The sequence below is a fragment of the Lepidochelys kempii genome, chromosome 28 (genome assembly GCF_965140285.1).
Source record: "Lepidochelys kempii isolate rLepKem1 chromosome 28, rLepKem1.hap1, whole genome shotgun sequence".
Classification (NCBI taxonomy): Eukaryota; Metazoa; Chordata; order Testudines; family Cheloniidae; genus Lepidochelys; species Lepidochelys kempii.
In genome coordinates this window covers 7,709,471-7,728,653 of record NC_136407.1, presented here as the reverse complement: position 1 = coordinate 7,728,653, position 19,183 = coordinate 7,709,471, and the positions used below count along the sequence as shown (strand labels likewise).

The 19,183-nt window shown below is 56.6% G+C and overlaps 1 protein-coding gene and 2 non-coding genes across 3 annotated transcripts in view; 2 read left to right on the top strand and 1 right to left on the bottom strand.

Annotated features, from left to right (window-relative positions):
• The window catches only part of LOC140904197 (uncharacterized), a 142,846-nt gene that overhangs the window by 90,326 nt on the left and 33,337 nt on the right, over nucleotides 1–19,183 (top strand). The window lies entirely within an intron of this gene.
• TRNAS-GCU (transfer RNA serine (anticodon GCU)) lies at nucleotides 8,258–8,339 on the bottom strand. Its single transcript has one exon. It is a non-coding gene; the product is annotated as a tRNA-Ser (tRNA).
• Nucleotides 17,272–17,342, top strand: TRNAS-GCU (transfer RNA serine (anticodon GCU)). Its single transcript has one exon. It is a non-coding gene; the product is annotated as a tRNA-Ser (tRNA).

The following is a 19,183-nucleotide window of genomic DNA, read 5'->3' as shown; positions in this document are numbered from 1 at the left end:
TCCCCAACTAAATCATCCCAGCCAGGGCTTTGTCAAGCCTGACCTTAAAAACTTCTAAGGAAGGAGATTCCACCACCTCCCTAGGTAACGCATTCCAGTGTTTCACCACCCTCCGAGTGAAAAAGTTTTTCCTAATATCCAACCTAAATCTCCCCCACTGCAACTTGAGACCATTACTCCTCGTTCTGTCATCTGCTACCATTGAGAACAGTTTAGAGCCATCCTCTTTGGAACCCCCTTTCAGGTAGTTGAAAGCAGCTATCAAATCCCCCCTCATTCTTCTCTTCTGCAGGCTAAACAATCCCAGCTCCCTCAGCTTCTCCTCATAAGTCATGTGTTCCAGACCCCTAATCATTTTTGTTGCCCTTCGCTGGACTCTCTCCAATTTATCCACATCCTTCTTGTAGTGTGGGGCCCAAAACTGGACACAGTACTCCAGATGAGGCCTCACCAATGTCGAATAGAGGGGGACGATCACGTCCCTCGATCTGCTCACTATGCCCCTACTTATACATCCCAAAATGCCATTGGCCTTCTTGGCAACAAGGGCACACTGCTGACTCATATCCAGCTTCTCGTCCACTGTCACCCCTAGGTCCTTTTCCGCAGAACTGCTGCCGAGCCATTCGGTCCCTAGTCTGTAGCGGTGCATTGGGTTCTTCCGTCCTAAATGCAGGACCCTGCGCTTATCCTTATTGAACCTCATCAGATTTCTTTTGGCCCAATCCTCCAATTTGTCTAGGTCCCTCTGTATCCTATCCCTGCCCTCCAGCATATTTACCTCTCCTCCCAGTTTAGTATCATCCACAAATTTGCTGAGAGTGCAATCCACACCATCCTCCAGATCATTTATGAAGATATTGAACAAAACTGGCCCCAGGACCGACCCCTGGGGCACTCCACTTGATACTGGCTGCCAACTAGACATGGAGCCATTGATCACTACCCGTTGAGCCCGACAATCTAGCCAGCTTTCTACCCACCTTATAGTGCATTCATCCAGCCCATACTTCCTTAACTTGCTGACAAGAATACTGTGGGAGACCGTGTCAAAAGCTTTGCTAAAGTCAAGAAACAACACGTCCACTGCTTTCCCTTCATCCACAGAACCAGTAATCTCATCATAAAAGGCGATTAGATTAGTCAGGCATGACCTTCCCTTGGTGAATCCATGCTGGCTGTTCCTGATCACTTTCCTCTCATGCAAGTGCTTCAGGATTGATTCTTTGAGGACCTGCTCCATGATTTTTCCAGGGACTGAGGTGAGGCTGACTGGCCTGTAGTTCCCAGGATCTTCCTTCTTCCCTTTTTTAAAGATTGGCACTACATTAGCCTTTTTCCAGTCGTCCGGGACTTCCCCCGTTCGCCACGAGTTTTCAAAGATAATGGCCAGTGGCTCTGCCATCACAGCTGCCAATTCCTTCAGCACTCTCGGATGCAACTCGTCCGGCCCCATGGACTTGTGCACGTCCAGCTTTTCTAAATAGTCCCTAACCACCTCTATCTCCACAGAGGGCTGGCCATCTCTTCCCCATTTTGTGATGCCCAGCGCAGCAGTCTGGGAGCTGACCTTGTTAGTGAAAACAGAGGCAAAAAAAGCATTGAGTACATTAGCTTTTTCCACATCCTCTGTCACTAGGTTGCCTCCCTCATTCATTAAGGGGCCCACACTTTCCTTGGCTTTCTTCTTGTTGCCAACATACCTGAAGAAACCCTTCTTGTTACTCTTGACATCTCTCGCTAGCTGCAGCTCCAGGTGCGATTTGGCCCTCCTGATTTCATTCCTACATGCCCGAGCAATATTTTTATACTCTTCCCTGGTCATATGTTCAACCTTCCACTTCTTGTGAGCTTCTTTTTTATGTTTAAGATCCGCTAGGATTTCACCATTAAGCCAAGCTGGTCGCCTGCCATATTTACTATTCTTTCGACACATCGGGATGGTTTGTCCCTGTAACCTCAACAGGGATTCCTTGAAATACAGCCAGCTCTGCTGGACTCCTTTCCCCTTCATGTCAGTCCTGTAGAGACACCTGGAGCTGCGTGAACAAAGCAACATTGGAGGGCGTCTCCCGTGAACTGCCCAGCCAGGGACGCCGCCAGACGTGGAAAAGTGAAAAGAACCAGTGAAAAGCGAAAGAGCCGGGGGCTTTGCCCGCTCTGTCGGGACGCGAAGCGAGTGGCTAGTGAATGTTTTCCAGCTGTAAAAATGTGCTGGGGCCAGGGAAATAGTTCAGCCATGGTCTATTTACTGGCTCAGCCTCGGCTCCTGGGCCTCGCCCAAGGAATTAGCATTTCTGGGCAATTTGAATAGAAATGAGTAAAATGAAATGGGCCCATGACGGCGCCAGCCCCAAAGGAAAGAAACAACCCAGTTCTTCCACGGGCGTTGACAAAGTGAGTTCTCGCGAGGGCTGGTGCAAAACGAGGACGACCCGCCGTCACTGGTTGTGACGCTGGGTTTGTGGGTTCTTCACCCTCATGACAATGATTTCACCCCCAAGTTAGCGCAGGCCGCTCCTTGGCCCGGAGCCCGCTCGGTGGGTCACCCCCAATCCCGTGTCTCCATTACGGCGTTGGCTTTGCCCAGTGGGAGCGGGGTATTCTCTAGCCAGATGCTCCTTGGGGTGGCAGGCCTGTGCGGGGAGCGCTGGTGGGAGACGTGGCTCCGGTCTGGGGGTGTCTCTCCTGCAGGCGAATTCTCCTCCGGTCCTGGCGGATACGGACACCTGGAGGCACTAGCCTATGTGAGTAGCGAAGGCGGGGAGAGGCTTGGACCGGTACAGCGTCCTCCTAGATGCATGTTGATCTCTGGGAACCGTTCCCACCACCCACACTCCCCCCCCAACCTTTCCCTCCCCCAAACTCCCCCCAGCCACCCAACCTTCCCCCTAACCTCCCCCTGCCCCCAACCTTACCCCCAAGCTCACCCTTTGATCTGACTCCCCAAACCTTCCCCCAAAACTCTCCCCTGCCCCCAAGCCTTCCCCACAAACTCACCCCTGATCTGACCCCCCAAACTACCCCTGACCCAACCTTCCCCCCAAACTCACCCCTTGATCTTACTCCCCAAACCTTCCTCACAAATCTCCCCCAAACCACCCTGACCTCCCCCAAACTCCCCTCTGAACCTTCCACTCCCCACAGCCCCCGAACCCTCTCCCCAAACTCTCCCCTGCCCCCAAGCCTTCCCCCCAAACTCACCCCTGATCTGACCCCCCAAACTACCCCTGACCCAACCTTCCCCCCAAACTCACCCCTTGATCTTACTCCCCAAACCTTCCTCACAAATCTCCCCCAAACCACCCTGACCTCCCCCAAACTCCCCTCTGAACCTTCCACTCCCCACAGCCCCCGAACCCTCTCCCCAAACTCTCCCCAGCCCCCAGCCTTCCCCCCAAACTCACCCCTGATCTGACCCCCCAAACTCATCTCTGACCCCCCAAATCTCCACCAACCCACCCTGACCTCCCCCAAACTCCCCTCCAAATCTTCCCCTCCCCCCCAACACCCCCAGCCCCTGAACCTTTCCCCCCAAACTCACCTCTGGCCCCCACTTCTGCTTCTGTTCAATAGAGAATCCTGCTTGTAGTTCTCACCCCGTTTCCCAGGTGGGGGGGGGCGGTCCGTGGGGTGGGGTGGAAGACCCCCCCTGGAGAATTGGGGGAGGGTGAATCTGGGGGGGCAGTTCTTGCATGATGTTGGCAAATAGATCTTGTGGCTTTTCGTTGCTTCTTTCGTTCTTTGCCCTTCGTTCGGCCGCACAGGGGCCCAGTTCTCATGCGGCCCCCACCCGTTCTCTCCAGCTGAACGGGGTGGAGTACGAAGAAACCATGTCAGAACGGGTGAGACTCCCCGTTCCTGTCTCTTTCTTGGGGGTCAATTTCAGTGTGACGCACCCCCAAGGCAGACGCCTCATGCCCCCTGCCAGCTCGGCCAGTGCCCCTCACTCCTGATCCGCAGCCCCCTGCTAGGCCAGCCCTGCCCCCCCAGCCCTGCCCATGCCCCTCACTCCTGATCCGCAGCCCCCTGCTAGGCCAGCCCTGCCCCCCCAGCCCTGCCCGTGCCCCTCGCTCCTGATCCGCAGCCCCTGCCCCCCCCAGCTCTGCCCGTGCCCCTCACTCCCGACCCGCAGCCCCCTGCTCCCCCAGCCCTGCCCCCCCCAGCTCTGCCCGTGCCCCTCACTTCCGACCCGCAGCCCCCTGCTCCCCCAGTCCTGCCCTCCCCAGCTCTGCCGGTGCCCCTCACTCCCGACCTGCAGCCCCCTGCTAGGCCAGCCCTGCCCCCCCCAGCTCTACCCGTGCCCCTCACTCCTGATCCGCAGCCCCCTGCTAGCCCAGCCAGTGCCCCTCACTCCCGACCCGCAGCCCCCTGCTCCCCCAGCCCTGCCCTCCCCAGCTCTGCCGGTGCCCCTCACTCCCGACCCGCAGCCCCCTGCTCCCCCAGCCCTGCCCCCCCCAGCTCTGCCGGTGCCCCTCACTCCCGACCCGCAGCCCCCTGCTAGCCCAGCCCTGCCCCCCCCAGCTCTGCCGGTGCCCCTCACTCCCGACCCGCAGCCCCCTGCTCCCCCAGCCCTGCCCGTGCCCCTCACTCCCGACCCGCAGCCCCTGCTCCCCCAGCCCTGCCCCCCCCCCAGCCCTGCCCGTGCCCCTCACTCCTGATCTGCAGCCCCCTGCTCCCCTAGCCCTGCCCCCCCCAGCTCTTCCGGTGCCCCTCACTCCCGACCCACAGCCCCCTGCTCCCCCAGCCCTGCCCGTGCCCCTCACTCCCGACCCGCAGCCCCTGCTCCCCCAGTCCTGCCCTCCCCAGCTCTGCCGGTGCCCCTCACTCCCGACCCACAGCCCCCTGCTCCCCCAGCCCTGCCCGTGCCCCTCACTCCCGACCCGCAGCCCCTGCTCCCCCAGCCCTGCCCCCCCCCCAGCCCTGCCGGTGCCCCTCACTCCTGATCCGCAGCCCCTGCTCCCCCAGCCCTGCCCCCCCAGCCCTGCCCATGCCCCTCACTCCCGACCCGCAGCCCCCTGCTAGGCCAGTCCTGCCCCCCCAGCCCTGCCCGTGCCCCTCGCTCCCGACCCGCAGCCCCCTGCTAGGCCAGTCCTGCCCCCCCCCAGCTCTGCCGGTGCCCCTCACTCCCGACCCGCAGCCCCCTGCTCCCCCAGCCCTGCCCTCCCCAGCTCTGCCGGTGCCCCTCACTCCCGACCCGCAGCCCCCTGCTCCCCCAGCCCTGCCCCCCCCAGCTCTGCCGGTGCCCCTCACTCCCGACCCGCAGCCCCCTGCTCCCCCAGCCCTGCCCTCCCCAGCTCTGCCGGTGCCCCTCACTCCTGATCCGCAGCCCCCTGCTCCCCCAGCCCTGCCCCCCCCCAGCTCTGCCGGTGCCCCTCACTCCTGATCCGCAGCCCCCTGCCCCCCCAGCCCTGCCCCCGACAGCTCTGCCGGTGCCCCTCACTCCCGACCCGCAGCCCCCTGCCAGCCCAGCCCTGCCCCCCCAGCCCTGCCCGTGCCCCTCACTCCCGACCCGCAGCCCCCTGCTCCCCCAGCCTTGCCCCCCACAGCTCTGCCGGTGCCCCTCACTCCCGACCCGCAGCCCCCTGCTAGCCCAGCCCAGCCCCCCCAGCTCTGCCCATGCCCCTCACCTCTGATCCGCAGCCTCTGCTCCCCCAGCCCTGCCCCCCCCAGCTCTTCCGGTGCCCCTCACTCCCGACCCGCAGCCCCTGATAGCCCAGCTGGTGCCCCTCACTCCCGACCCACAGCCCCTACCAGCCCAGCCAGTGCCCCTCACTCCCGACCCGCAGTCCCCTGCTCCCCCAGCCCTGGCCCCCCCAGCTCTGCCGGTGCCCCTCACTCCCGACCCGCAGCCCCTGATAGCCCAGCTGGAGCCCCTCACTCCCGACCCGCAGCCCCCTGCTCCCCCAGCCCTGTCTTCACTCTTCAGTTCAGTGACAGGCCCCCGCATGCACAGAAACCTTCACAAAACCACAAACCTCCCCAGCGAAGCTGTGGGATCCCTGCTCCTCTGACTCGGCCTTGGCAGGCCCAGCTGCGGGCTGGTTTAATTTGCACTGACAGGCCCCAACCTGACACCGGGGCCAGCCGTGCCTCGCACCTGGGAACGGGGCAGAAACGTGCCCAGTGGGAATTAATGTCACACTTTCTGATAGTCTAAGGGGACTGTTGGCCCTTTACTAAAACTCAGTGCGGGGGTTTTGCTTGTGTAACCCTTCTGCCAGGCCAAGTTGATAGCAGCAAGGGCCGGGTTCAATACACAGGGGTTCCCTCTCATTAAAGCAAATGCAAAACTGGCTCGAGCCCCCACCCAGTGACCTGGGAAAATCTTACACACCCCCTGGGCGCCTCAAGGAGGCAATACTTCCCCTCTCGCAAGCACAGAGTCTTGGTGTAGTAGAGAATCTTTAATAACATGAGGCAAACAACATCAGCATTAAATTGGGGAAACACCACAACTAGTGTTCATTAACCAAACCATGAGCAAAGACCCACCCCAGCAAATTTGGGCCACATCCTTTCCCTCAGGCTCTTGAGTCCCAGAACCCAAACGTCTCTTGAGTCCAGCAATCCACTAATCGCCCAAAGTCCAAAAAAAGTCCAGCCCCGGAGTTCAAAAGTTCACCTGCAGAGTGTTACTCCCCAATCTGGCTAAAATGTGCCTGTGTGTGGGGGAAAGAGGTAAGGGGCACCTTACGTGTCCTGAAGCTGACTGCCCCACAGGGCTCTGCTCCGCTCCACCACGACCGGCTCCGCTCTGCACAGCTCACCGTCTCACGACCGGCTCCGCTCAGCTCGCCGTCTCACGAACACACCGCTGTCTCACGACCGGCTCCAGACAGCTCGCCGTCTCACGAACACACCGCTGTCTCACGACCGGCTCCGCTCAGCTCGCCGTCTCACGAACACACCGCTGTCTCACGACCGGCTCCGCTCAGCTCGCCGTCTCACAAACACACTGCTGTCTCACGACCGGCTCCGCTCAGCTCGCCGTCTCACAAACACACTGCTGTCTCACGACCGGCTCCACTGCACACTAGAACTTCCGGCTCCCCCCTACTTGACACAGTGCTCAGTGATTTCAGCTCTCAGTGATTTCAGCTCATAGTAGTGGGAGCCTTAGTGCTGGTGCACTATAAGGCTGAAGTGAATTCAGCACAATACCTGTAACAAAACTCTTAATAGACCCAAAATTAGCTCTGACATTCCACAGTGGAGAGAGACAGAGGTGCAATTGGTGCTTCAGGCCCTCACAAAAGGGGCCTACACCACCAGGCACTAATACCTGTCTCAAGTCTCTCTCAATTCACAAAGTTTTGGAACCCATGTCCCTTGCCTAGTGAGTGCTACTCAGTTGATGGTGAGTCCTCCATCATAACAAAAAGGCCAAGTACAGTTCCAAGCACAGTTCCCATAATCAGGGTACTAACAATTTATTCTTCCCGCCCCAATAACAGAGACACTGGGGATCCCACAGCAGCCAAAGTGACGATTTGGGCAGTTATGGCCTCATTCTAGGCAGGGTGGGTGTGCCTATGCAAATGAGATCAGCCCCTGAAGTTCTTTTCCACAACTTGCCACACCTCACCACCAGATGTCAGGGTGGAGCCCACCCTGTCTCTGCTTACACTTGGCTAGCTCCCAGTCCCAAAGGAACAGGGACAGGCGGATGGGGAATCAGGACCCCATGATTGACTGACAGTCCTGGTGGAGAGGCCAACACTTCCAGTCAGCGTGATTGATGGGGCGGGCAGGCTAACCAGAGACCTTTGCAATTTCCCCCTTATTTTTTAATTGGTCGCTGTTGAATAAATTGCATTTGCTTCGAGCTTTATGCAATGATCAGTGGGTCCGGGAAGCGCCCAGAGTGGAGAGCGCATCCCGGGGTGGGCACACCCTAGCCTCTGTGCTATGTCAAGATGGGGGGGGTCGAGCCCCCCACCCAGGAATCCTGGGCCCAGCCGACTTGGGGTTACCAGGACTCTGCCCCACGGGGGCCACTGTTGGAGAGAGAACGGCGATTTTCTTTGTACCGACCCAGGAACAGGACATGAGCCAGCTCTTTCTCCATTGCAAAGGGAACAGCACGCAAAGACCTGCTGGGGCTCAGCCAGGCTGATCCCCCGGAGCGGCTCGGCACCCCCCTGCTCCGACGGTGCTCTCCGACTCCTGTGTTTGGAGTCGAGATGCAGCAGGCTCGCTGGTGAAGTTTGGTGTTGCGTGGAGATGGGTGTGTGGGAAGGAGACTAAAACCATCCGATGGGGATGGGATTCGAACCCACGCGTGCAGAGCACAATGGATTAGCAGTCCATCGCCTTAACCACTCGGCCACCCCATCTGAGCTGCTTGTTTAGATTTAACACTTCCCAAAGTCAGTGCTGCTGGGAAACTTTTTGCCAGCTCACTGGCTAGCCGGGGAGGGACAGGACAGGAAAGTTTGGCTGTTAAAAAGAAGTTCTCTGTGCCATTGTACAAGACTAAATGGGATGAACAAAGCCCAAAAGACCCGCTGGGTGAGCAGAGAGGGGTTCCAGGTCACCCCGGAGCTCACCCGAGCAGTAAGGGGCTGGGCGGACCCTCCTCCGCCGAGGGTCGCCCTGCCCGTCTCCTAGCCCCGGGCTTAATTCCCGTCCGGCCACCAGGTCACCCCGGAGCTCACCCCGGCGGTAAGAGGCTGGGCGGGTTGCTGTTCAAAGTCTCTGTTTCAGAAATGGCCACGTCTGAGGATGTCCCAGAGCATGATTCCTAGTGGAAAGATGCCCGTGGAGTACACACAGAGCCCCGGTGGGGGTGGGAATGCCCACCATTTGGAGGGTCGTTTCAGAGATTAGCTTTTACTGACGAAATTGGTCTCTGTTCTGATTTCGCCGTCTGGTGAAATAATGGGACCTCGTGCAGCGCAGACAGGGGATCCCCCGGTTTGGGACCCAGTTTCAACAATTGTGAAGCAAGGTATTGCAGATACACAAGGTGGAAATTAGCAAATCTAGGGGCTGCTAACTCGCGTTCTGCTCACCCTGGGCTGACACTGCATTGGAGACACACCCCGAGAGTGCCTCTGTACTATGAGAAGAGCCCTGCGGCCTGGCTCATCTGGCTTGGGCTCCTGGGGCTCAGGCTGTGGGGCTAAAAACGGCAGGGTAGATATTTGGGCTCAGGCTAGAGCCTGGGCTCGGAGACCCTCACCCCTCGTGGGGGCTCAGAGGCTGGGTTCAAGCCCGTGTGTCTCCACTGTAAATTTATAGCCCTGCAGCCCCAGAAGCCTGAGCCAGCTGCCCCGGGCTTTGAGACAGGTGCCCTGGGTGTTCTCATCGCAGTGTAGACAAGATGCTAGGATACGTCTACACTGCAATAAAACGTCACCACATCTGGCATGTTTCACCTGACTGTGGCTCACCAGGCGTGGGCTAAGGGGCTATGAATGTGCAGTGAAGCCTTTCTGTCGTTTCATTTTTTTCCGCCGTCTCTGCTGCCTGGCACATTCCCCCGCCCCCCGCCCCTGTTTGTTGGCTGGCTGAGGAGGGGAGGGCTTGGCTTTTTATTAGGGCTGTCAATTAATCTCAGTTAACTCAAGCGATTAACTCAGAACAAACAAATTCACTCAATTAAAAAATGAATCACGATGAATCAGAGTTTTAATCACACTTTTAAACAATAACCGAATAGCAAGGTAACTTTGTTATAAATATTTTTGGATGTTTTTCTACATTTTCAAATATATTGATTTCAACTGCAGCACAAAATCCAAAGCATACAGTGGAATGGTGGCCGAAGCACGAAGGGGCCTACGAATGTTTAGCGTATCTGGCACGTAAATACCTTGCAATGCCGGCTACAACACTGCCATGCGAACCCCTGGTCTCACTTTCTGGTGACATTGCCTAACGGTGCGATTTAAAATGTAATCGTGATGATTTTTTTAATCTTGAGATTAATCACAATTAGTTTTTGTAATCCTTTGACAGCCCTACAGTTCATAAACATTTATCTGTGTTATTGGAAAGGATGAAGCGAAAGGAACAAAACTCCCAAATCCCTCCTGGTGCGGGGAGCCAGGTTTGCTGCTCATAGTCTGAATTTCACAGATTTCCGAGCCTGGGAATGTCCAAGAACGGCATTTCTCCTGGGAAGGTGGAGGCAGAGCGGTTAAACTGGAGATGCCCAGATCTCCTAAGGGGCGGATTAGAAATTAATAATATTTTGCAGATCGTTTGAGAAATTCGCCTTTCGTGACAAGGTTTGTCTCTGTTCTTATTTAATGCTAGGGTGTTGTTTCGAGGAATCAGTAATTAATTTTAATGGAAATAACTAATCTCTAAACTTCATTTAATCAATCAGAAAAATAGCATTACCTTTATTTTCCCTCCCTATGCAAGAATGAACTGAATTTTGTGACTTTCTGGAAGATTAAACCTGGGGAATTCGGGCTCTGTATGTGTGTGTCGATGTTTTACTCTCGCAGTTCCCTGCACACACTGAAAGAGACAGATCTAAGGGCTGGTCTCCACCGGGAACTCACACTGGCAAAGCTGTGTCTCTTGCGGGGTGTGAAAAATCCACACCCCTGAGCAACGTAGTTAAGCTGACCTAAGCCCTGGTGTAGACAGCGCTAGGTGGATGGAAGAATTCCTCTGTTAACCCCACGGGGAAGTGAATTAACTAGAGGGACAGGACCACTCCTCCCATCCCCGCAGTGAGCGGCGACGGGGAAGTGCTGTGATGTTTTAAGTGTAGACAGCCCAAGAGTCAGGCCCAGCCTGGCGCGGGTTGGCCTGAGGGATGCTCAGGCAGTAAAACTGCAGGCCGCCCGACTCGAGCCCTCCCACGGCTGGCGGGATTCAAACCCGCGCGGGGAGACCCCGAGGGATGGACACTCGAGCACCTTAACCACTCGGCCACAGCTCCCGGGCTCCCGGGCTGGTCTCTCTGTGCCGTGGCTCTGTTCTCACCGCACGCTCCTGGCCCGTTCTTTGCTCAGACCAGCTTCCCCGGCACCCTCACAGCTGGGCGGGTGTGCGAGTGGGTCCAGGGCTGAGCAGCAGGCATTCCTGCCGGTCTCCCTCCTGGCTGGAGCATGTGTCTATGGTTCATGCCATGGCTGTAGATTCATCCCCCCCCTTGGCCATTCAGACAGCCCCTTTCCCCATCATATCTCGCCGGCACGCCAGTGATTCCAACGGCAGGGGTCAGGGTTTCTCCTGGGCACTGAGCTTTTTCAGGGGGTTGGAGGCCTTTTGTTCCATCCTTGACATATCACGGAATAACAGCAGCAGCATGAAGAAAGAGGGGAGCGAAGGTCTCGCCGCCAGGGATGCAGGTGGCCGCGTCCCCTCTGCCTGCCCAGTGCCATTGCAGGACGGAAGGGTTCAACGGAGTTCAATGCCCGGGCTCGGACAAGAGACACGGGGAGGTTTTGCTGTTCAGGGATCTGTGCAAGGGAAATTGTGTCTCTGTGTGAAACTGGGGAGGGAAATGAAACACCCCCATGGTGGCGCAGTGCCCTAAGGAAAGAAGGTGAAGGACTCAGGCTGAGAACTGAATTAACTCCACTCACCTGGGTTAGGAACATTTATCATAGATATCATAGAATAGCAGGGTGGGAAGGGACCTCAGGAGGTGTCTAGTCCAACCCCCTGCTCAAAGCAGGACCAAGCCCCAATTTTTGCCCCACACCCCTAAATGGCCCCCTCAGGGATTGAACTCACAACCCCGGGTTGAGCAGGCCCATGCTCAAACCATTCGTTTATTCTGAGCACATAGTTGGAAATGGGACATTAATTCAGACCGGGGGAGGGCAGGGCCGAGGCTTCTTTAGCTCTCTGTAAAGACGGGACCTTGATTCCCAGGAAGGGCGAGAGGCAAAGCCCAGAGCTGCCTTTAGTCCCCGGCTGGGCTCTCCTGGGCGGTGGCAAAGTCCCTTGTTCGCTGCTGATCCCATGGGATCCTTTTGCTGCAAAGGCTCCAGGGTCCTGGGTGCAGGGAGGGGGTCACTGCCCGACCTGCCATGCCCGGGGGGGACCCTGGAAGGAAAGGAAAGGAAGGGGCAGAGAACGGAGAGGACAGAAAGAGAGCGAAAAGCCCTCTTCTCTCTGCCCTTCCCCGCTCGTAAGGGGGGAAACTCCCCACAGCCCGACGCTGGCTCGCCCCGAGCAGGGACAGACGTCCCAGGGAGAGCAAAGACGGCCAGAGCCGGAGGTTTCCCTCCCGGACGCGCGGAGACCTGGCTCGGGGGGGGCCAGGCGCGGGAGAAATTAGGGGCTGCTTTCGCACAGGCCCGGAGGGGAGCTGCCGGGACCCAGCTGGGGCGTGGGGGTGGCCTGGGCTCTGTGGGGGGGTTGCGGCAGGGAGCAGGGCCACGCCAGGAGGCGGGGTGGCCGTGGGGTCAGAGCTGGGGCGGGGGGGGGAAGATAGCTGCAGCTGCCCCTGCTTCTGCCCCCCTCCCCCCCGCAGCTGCCCCGCGCCTGCCCCCTCCCCCCCGCAGCTGCCCCCCCAGGCCTGGCCCGGGCCAAGCTGAGCCCAGGAGCCTCCTGGCTGCAGCGCGTGGGTCGGGGGGTCCCCCCGGGTTTCCGCTGAGCCGGGGGTCGGGGGGGCAGGAGCCTGCGCTGCTCCGTGGGGGTCGGGAATGGGGGGGGGGCTGCGGGGGCTGGACGGGGCCAAACTCGGGCAGGTGAGAGCAGAGCGTCAAGGGACTGCGCCCCTTGTGCGACCCTCCCCCAGCGCGCACCCCCCACACACAAACACACAGACATACACACACAGCCCCCCCCACCCCCCCCCCCCACACACACCCACACACCCACACATACACACAGCCCCCCCCCACACCCCTCACACACACAGACACCCCCCCACACCCCTCCCCCCCACACACAGCCCTATCCCCCCACACACCCCACCCCCCACCCCACACACACAAACACACAGACATACACACACAGCCCCCCCCACCCCCCCACACACACACCCACCCCCCCACACATACACACAGCCCCCCCCACCCCCCCCACACACACACCCACACACCCACACATACACACAGCCCCCCCCCACACCCCTCACACACACAGACACCCCCCCACACCCCTCCCCCCCACACACAGCCCTATCCCCCCACACCCCCCCCACACACACACAGACACACAGCCCCCCCACACACCCCTCCCCCCCACACAGCCCCCCCCACACACAGCCCTATCCCCCCACACCCCCCACACACACCCCCACACACACACACACAGACACACAGCCCCCCCCACCCCCCCACACACCCACCCACACACCCACACATACACACAGCCCCCCCCCACACCCCTCACACACACAGACACCCCCCCACACCCCTCCCCCCCACACAGCCCCCCCCCACACCCCTCACACACACAGACACCCCCCCACACCCCTCCCCCCCACACAGCCCTATCCCCCCACACCCCCCACACACCCCCACCCCACACACACACACAGACACACAGCCCCCCCCCCACCCCCCACCCCACACACACAAACACACAGACATACACACACAGCCCCCCCCACCCCCCCACACACACACCCACCCCCCCACACATACACACAGCCCCCCCCCACACCCCTCCCCCCCACACAGCCCTACCCCCCACACCCCCCCACCCCCCCACACACACCCACACATACACACAGCCCCCCCCACACCCCACACACACACAGACACCCCCCCACACCCCTCCCCCCCCACACAGCCCCCCCCACACACAGCCCTATCCCCCCACACACCCCCCACACACCCCCCACACACACACCCATACACACACAGCCCCACCCCCCACACCCCCCCCACAGACACAGCCCCCCCACCCCCCCACACCCCCCCCACACACACAGACACAGACACACACAGCCCCACCCCCCACACCCCCCCCCACAGACACACACACAGCCCCACCCCCCACCCCCCCACACACAGACACCCCCCCCACACACACATACACCCCCCCACACACCGCTCCACACACACACTGTCTCTCACACTTCCCCAACACACCCACTGTCTCTCTCACACACACACAGTCGCACACTCCCCCAGCACACACTCTGTCTCTCTCTCTCTCTCACACACACACAGTCTCTCACACTCTCCCCCGACACACAGGTGTATTAGTGTTGGGGGGGGTCGCTCCGGGCACCTACATTCTCTGTAATTTTAGTCTTTCGAAGTTGGCGAAGGATGGCAGGGCCGTTATTTTCGGTTTTCGCCCGGTCTGTGCGTTTCATCGTTTTATTTCTCTCTTATGCTTCAGTTTAATTCTTTGAGGGGTGGGGGCTAAAATGCCCAGCCTGTCCTGGCTGGAGTAATTACCGTCATTACTGTGATTACCGTGTTGTGCTTTGTCATTCATTATTTAAAACGGTACCAATAATCGTATCCTTCTAGCCTGTCCTCACCTTAGCAGGGCCAGTTAAGGAAAATGACCTAAACACAAAACTTGTTGCATCCGGTGAAGTGATCTGTAGCTCCCGAAAGCTTTACGCTCAGATTGAACTCACAGCCGTGGGTTTAGCAGGCCAGTGCTCAAACCACTGAGCTATCCCCTCCCCTCCTAAATTGGTTCGTCTCTAAGGGGCCACGCGTCCTCCTCTTCTTTTTACAAAACGGTTAGACTCTCTGCAGATGAAGGTCGCATATTTTCAAATTGTATTTTTAGGGACAGCTGTAAAGTAGCTTAACTTAAAAATTGGTGTGAGAGCTGTTGGGCCACGTACGGGTTAACCGAGGAGGGCAGGTAGGGTGTCACCCCTTGCCCGCCCCTGCAGCTTGTTGAGGATAGCTAAGCGATGCAGCTGCAAAAGCAATGGGGTGGTCTAAAGGAAACCCTTCCTGTGAAGAAGAGTTATCTCCCCCTCCCTTCCTTTCCCAGCTACATAAACCAGCTCGGGGTCATGGCCCCATCCCTGTGAAGGGCTGATCAAGGGAATCTGTGGCTGCAGTTACTGCAAAGACATGTGTCTTCAAAAATGTCTGTACGATATGCTTAATGGCGTAAACATAGAAGACCAGGGTTAGAAGGGACCTCAGGAGGTTATCTAGTCCAACCCCCTGCTCAAAGCCCAATCCCCAATTTTTGCCCCAGATCCCTAAATGGCCCCCTCAAGGATTGAACTCACAACCCTGGGTTTAGCTCAAACCACCGAGCTATCCCTCCCCCTAATAGGGGCTCATAGAATCCTATTCGGCTTATAGCTATGAATATTCATTATATGGGCATTCATATCACTCAAGAAGGGTTTGGGGAGTGTTGTAGTGAATATAAATATTTACATATTAAGTTAACTAAAAAAGTGTCATGTAATTAACTCAGGGCTTACTGGGTCGAGGGGAACAAGAACCGCAATAAAGAAGCCAGTTTACTCAATCCGCCTCTGGTCCCCCTGCTCTTCTTCTAACGAAAGTAAATGCAGTGGAATATTAATACCAATGTTGGAGTGAACGGGGAGTGAGTCACGTACAGGATTGTGATCGGTAAACCTAAGTGCCAAAATAATTAGAAAACTAAATTCCCTTTCTCAATAAAAGAGAAAAAACCTTAGCCGCATATTATTAGAATTCAGTAAAATAAATGTGATTTTTAGTGGAGTGAAAAACAATTTAAGAAGATTTTATCTAACTCTGCTAAAGACAGCGTACGACGTAGCAAACCTGTGTTTCTGAGATCTGCGTTAAAGCTCCAGACCTGATACTTCAAGGTTTGGGATTGGGAATATCTTGCTGTATAAGCTCCTGATTGCTCTAAATCAGGGCTTCTCAAATTGGGGGTCGGGACCCCTCAGGGGGTCGCGAGGTTATTACATGGGGGGTCGTGAGCTGTCCGCCTCCACCCCAAACCCGGCTTTGCCTCCAGCATTCGCAATGGTGTTAAATATATTAAAAAGTGTTTTTAATTTATAAGGGGTGGGTCGCACTCAGAGGCTTGCTATGTGAAAGGGGTCACCAGTACAAAAGTTTGAGAACCACTGCTCTAAATTTACATAGAAGTTTAAAATGTGGCTTTAACTGGAGTTTGTATATATATCTTTTTCTTTCTTTATCTTGGAATTAGATATAGGGCTCCTATTCACTAATTCCTAAATTGTAACTTCCGTTACTTGGGGTGTGGCTCATTCCCACCCCAGAGCGAAGTCCGTTATGCTGACGTGCCCGGGAGCGTTGACAAGGTCTTGGTCAGTGTATAACAAAAGAGACCTTTTCATAAACGGGAAAGGGAACGACGCATTAGTTTGGGAAAATGCGACAGTCACATTCAAAAGCTTGCAACCGTAGGCAAAAACCCCACCCCACAGGGCATTGGGCAGTGCCCTTTGCCTCAGTTTCCCACCTGGCAGTGGGAAAGTCTGACACACAAACGCCCATTTAACACACCTCACCCCTGTCCCTCCATGGCACCCCACTCGCAATTGGCTGTACTTGGTCCGTGCAGACCCAGCGTTCAGAGGTGTGTTCGCAGGGCTTCACCTCCCACCTCAGGAGTCTCTGGGGTTGCTGTGCAGGCCTGCCGTGCTCTGAGGAGCCCCTGCTTAACCCAGGTGTTCAGTGATTTCAGCTCTTCGCGATTGCCCTGGGCAGCCGGGAACCTCACTGCCAGTACATCCGCCGCCTTGGGTTTCCTCGCACCCCTGTCCTGACGCCAGGTCTGGGACAGAACCCCGAGAGGCGCGTGCCAGGAATTCCGCTCTGCTAATCACTGAACAGAAACAAACTCTCCCTGGAGGGTAATTAGCTTTGCCTTCAAACACTGAACAGGGAAAGGTCAGAGCATATCTTCAGGCACAAGCCACCTCAGCAAACAGAAACACCTGTCATCCCCCCACCTTTTCCCTGGCATTTAGCATCCCTCTCCCCCTGTTCAGCGAGTCAGGCTCAGTTTAGGGCGACCCCCTCAATCAGCTGTCTGCACTCCAGTAAAAGACAGAACCTCACCCCCCTAGCCCCTGCATCAGGGCAGGGTAAGTAATCTCTGCCGCCCTTTACTCATGCAATAAGGATAACAACATCTCAGTGATTTGTAACCCAGCACCAGACAAAACTGGTCCTTTTGGCAAAGCAGCTCCACCGTGCTGCGTAGCTGCGGGTCTCTGCAAACTCGGTCTGTTCCTGACGTCTTTCCCCCAGCTCCTCACTAGGTGGGAGAGGGGGAGCTCATTCAGACCCTGCTTCCACTAACATAGTTTAAAACTCCTCATTGGCCCTACCGCAGCCGGACCGAGATTTCTCCTTCTGTCCATCACTGAGCTGCTCAGATGAGGTGGCCCAGTGGTTAAGGCGATGGACTGCTAATCCATTACGTGGGTTCGAATCCCATCCTCATCGGATGCATTTCGCCTTCTCTCTTCCTTTACAAGCAACGCTCTTCCCCCTTTGGTGCAGTTACAGACCAACCCATGTTTCTTCCCGCACATGAAAACCTTCCCAAGGTGTCAGACTGGCCTGCTGGATCCCTGCTTTAAGTAAAACCCACCAAAATATGAGATTTATAAAAGACTTCTGTATTTCTTAGTTTTTATCTCAAAAGGTAACATCCTCATAATCTCCCCCCAACACCTGGGACCTCCCCCAATTATTAAAATGCCCCAGGCCTGTGGGTTGGGACTGAGGGGCGGTTTGCAGAGGAGGGGGGCTGTGGGTTGGGACTGAGGGGCACTGGGAATAGGAAGGCCCTGGGTTGAGGCTGAAAAGCATCCTGGTTTGGGGGTCCAGGTTGTGGGGAGTAAGGAGTTGAAGCAGTCGGTTCCCTTCAGTGCCTTTAGGTCAGCGAGACACCCGTACTGGTCCCAGTATGACCCCCCCCCCCATACAGTCCCAGCAGGACCCCCCCATACCGGTCCGGCACTGGTCGCAGTGCATACGGCAGAGCTGGTCCCTGTCCTGGAACCAGCATGCATGTCTTATTGGGACCATGCATGTTATTGGGACCATGCATGTTATTGGGACCATGGTTATTGGGACCTTTTCCGGGGTATGTTCTGGGACCGGCCCTGGGGCTAGTATGTGCATCTTAGTGGGAGCAGTCCTGGGGCCTGTGTCACGGAGTTACAGGTTTACGAGCTCGGGAACTGCTCTGTCTGAGGCTTTGCCAGGACTCAGGTGCACCGTGACTTCCCCTCTGGCCACGCTGTCCCCGGGGCAAGGAGCCTGCTCGGCCTTGGCTTCTCCTGGGTTTGACCTTGGAGCAATCATCAGCCCACCCCTGTTCACCCCGTAAGCTCCACACTGTGAGTCCACCAGGAAGGGACAGCCGGGGAGGCCCTGCACCCCACTTCACAGTCAGACCTGACTCTCAGCCAGCATTGCAAAACAGAAGGTGTATTCGTCGACGGGAACACAGCATAGGACAGATCTTGCCAGCACGGAAATCAGGAACTTTCAGCAAAGTCCATCTTGGCGGGCAGGGGGTGCAGAGCCCCAGCCCTGCCCCCTGAGTCCCCAAACCCCAGACTGAACCAGTTCCAGCTGCCTGGCCTCAGCCACGCTGTTGCCCCTCCTCCTTCCTTTGTCTGTTTCCCAGGTCGGCAGGTCACCTGCTCTGCATTAACACCTGGCAGGGGAGATACTATGATCATGAAGAAAAAAGAACGGGGAGGACTTGTGGCACCTGAGAGACTAATACATGTATTTGAGCATAAGCTTTCGTGGGATAAAACCCACTTCATCAGATGCATGCAGTGGAAAATACAAGTAGGAAGATTATATATATACACACAGAGAACATGAAACAATGGGGGTCTCTTAACAATGGGGGGTCTCTTAACGAGAGTGATCAGTTAAGGTGGGCTATTATCAGCAGGAGAAAAAAAACCTTTTATAGTGATAATCAGGAGGGCCCATTTCCAACAGTTGACAAGAAGGTGTGAGTAACAGTAGGGGGGAAAATAAACAGGGGGAAATAGTTTTACTTTGTGTAATGACCCATCCACTCCCAGGCTTTATTCAAGCCTAATTTGATGGTGTCCAGTTTGCAAATTAATTCCAGTTCAGCAGTTTCTTGTTGGAGTCTGGTTTTGAAGTTTTTTTGTTGAAGAATTGCCACTTTTAGGTCTGTAATAGCTCACCTTAACTGATCACTCCCATTAGAGTGGGTATGGCAACACCCATTGTTTCATGTTCTCTGTGTATATCAAATCTTCCGACTGTATTTTCCACTGCATGCATCT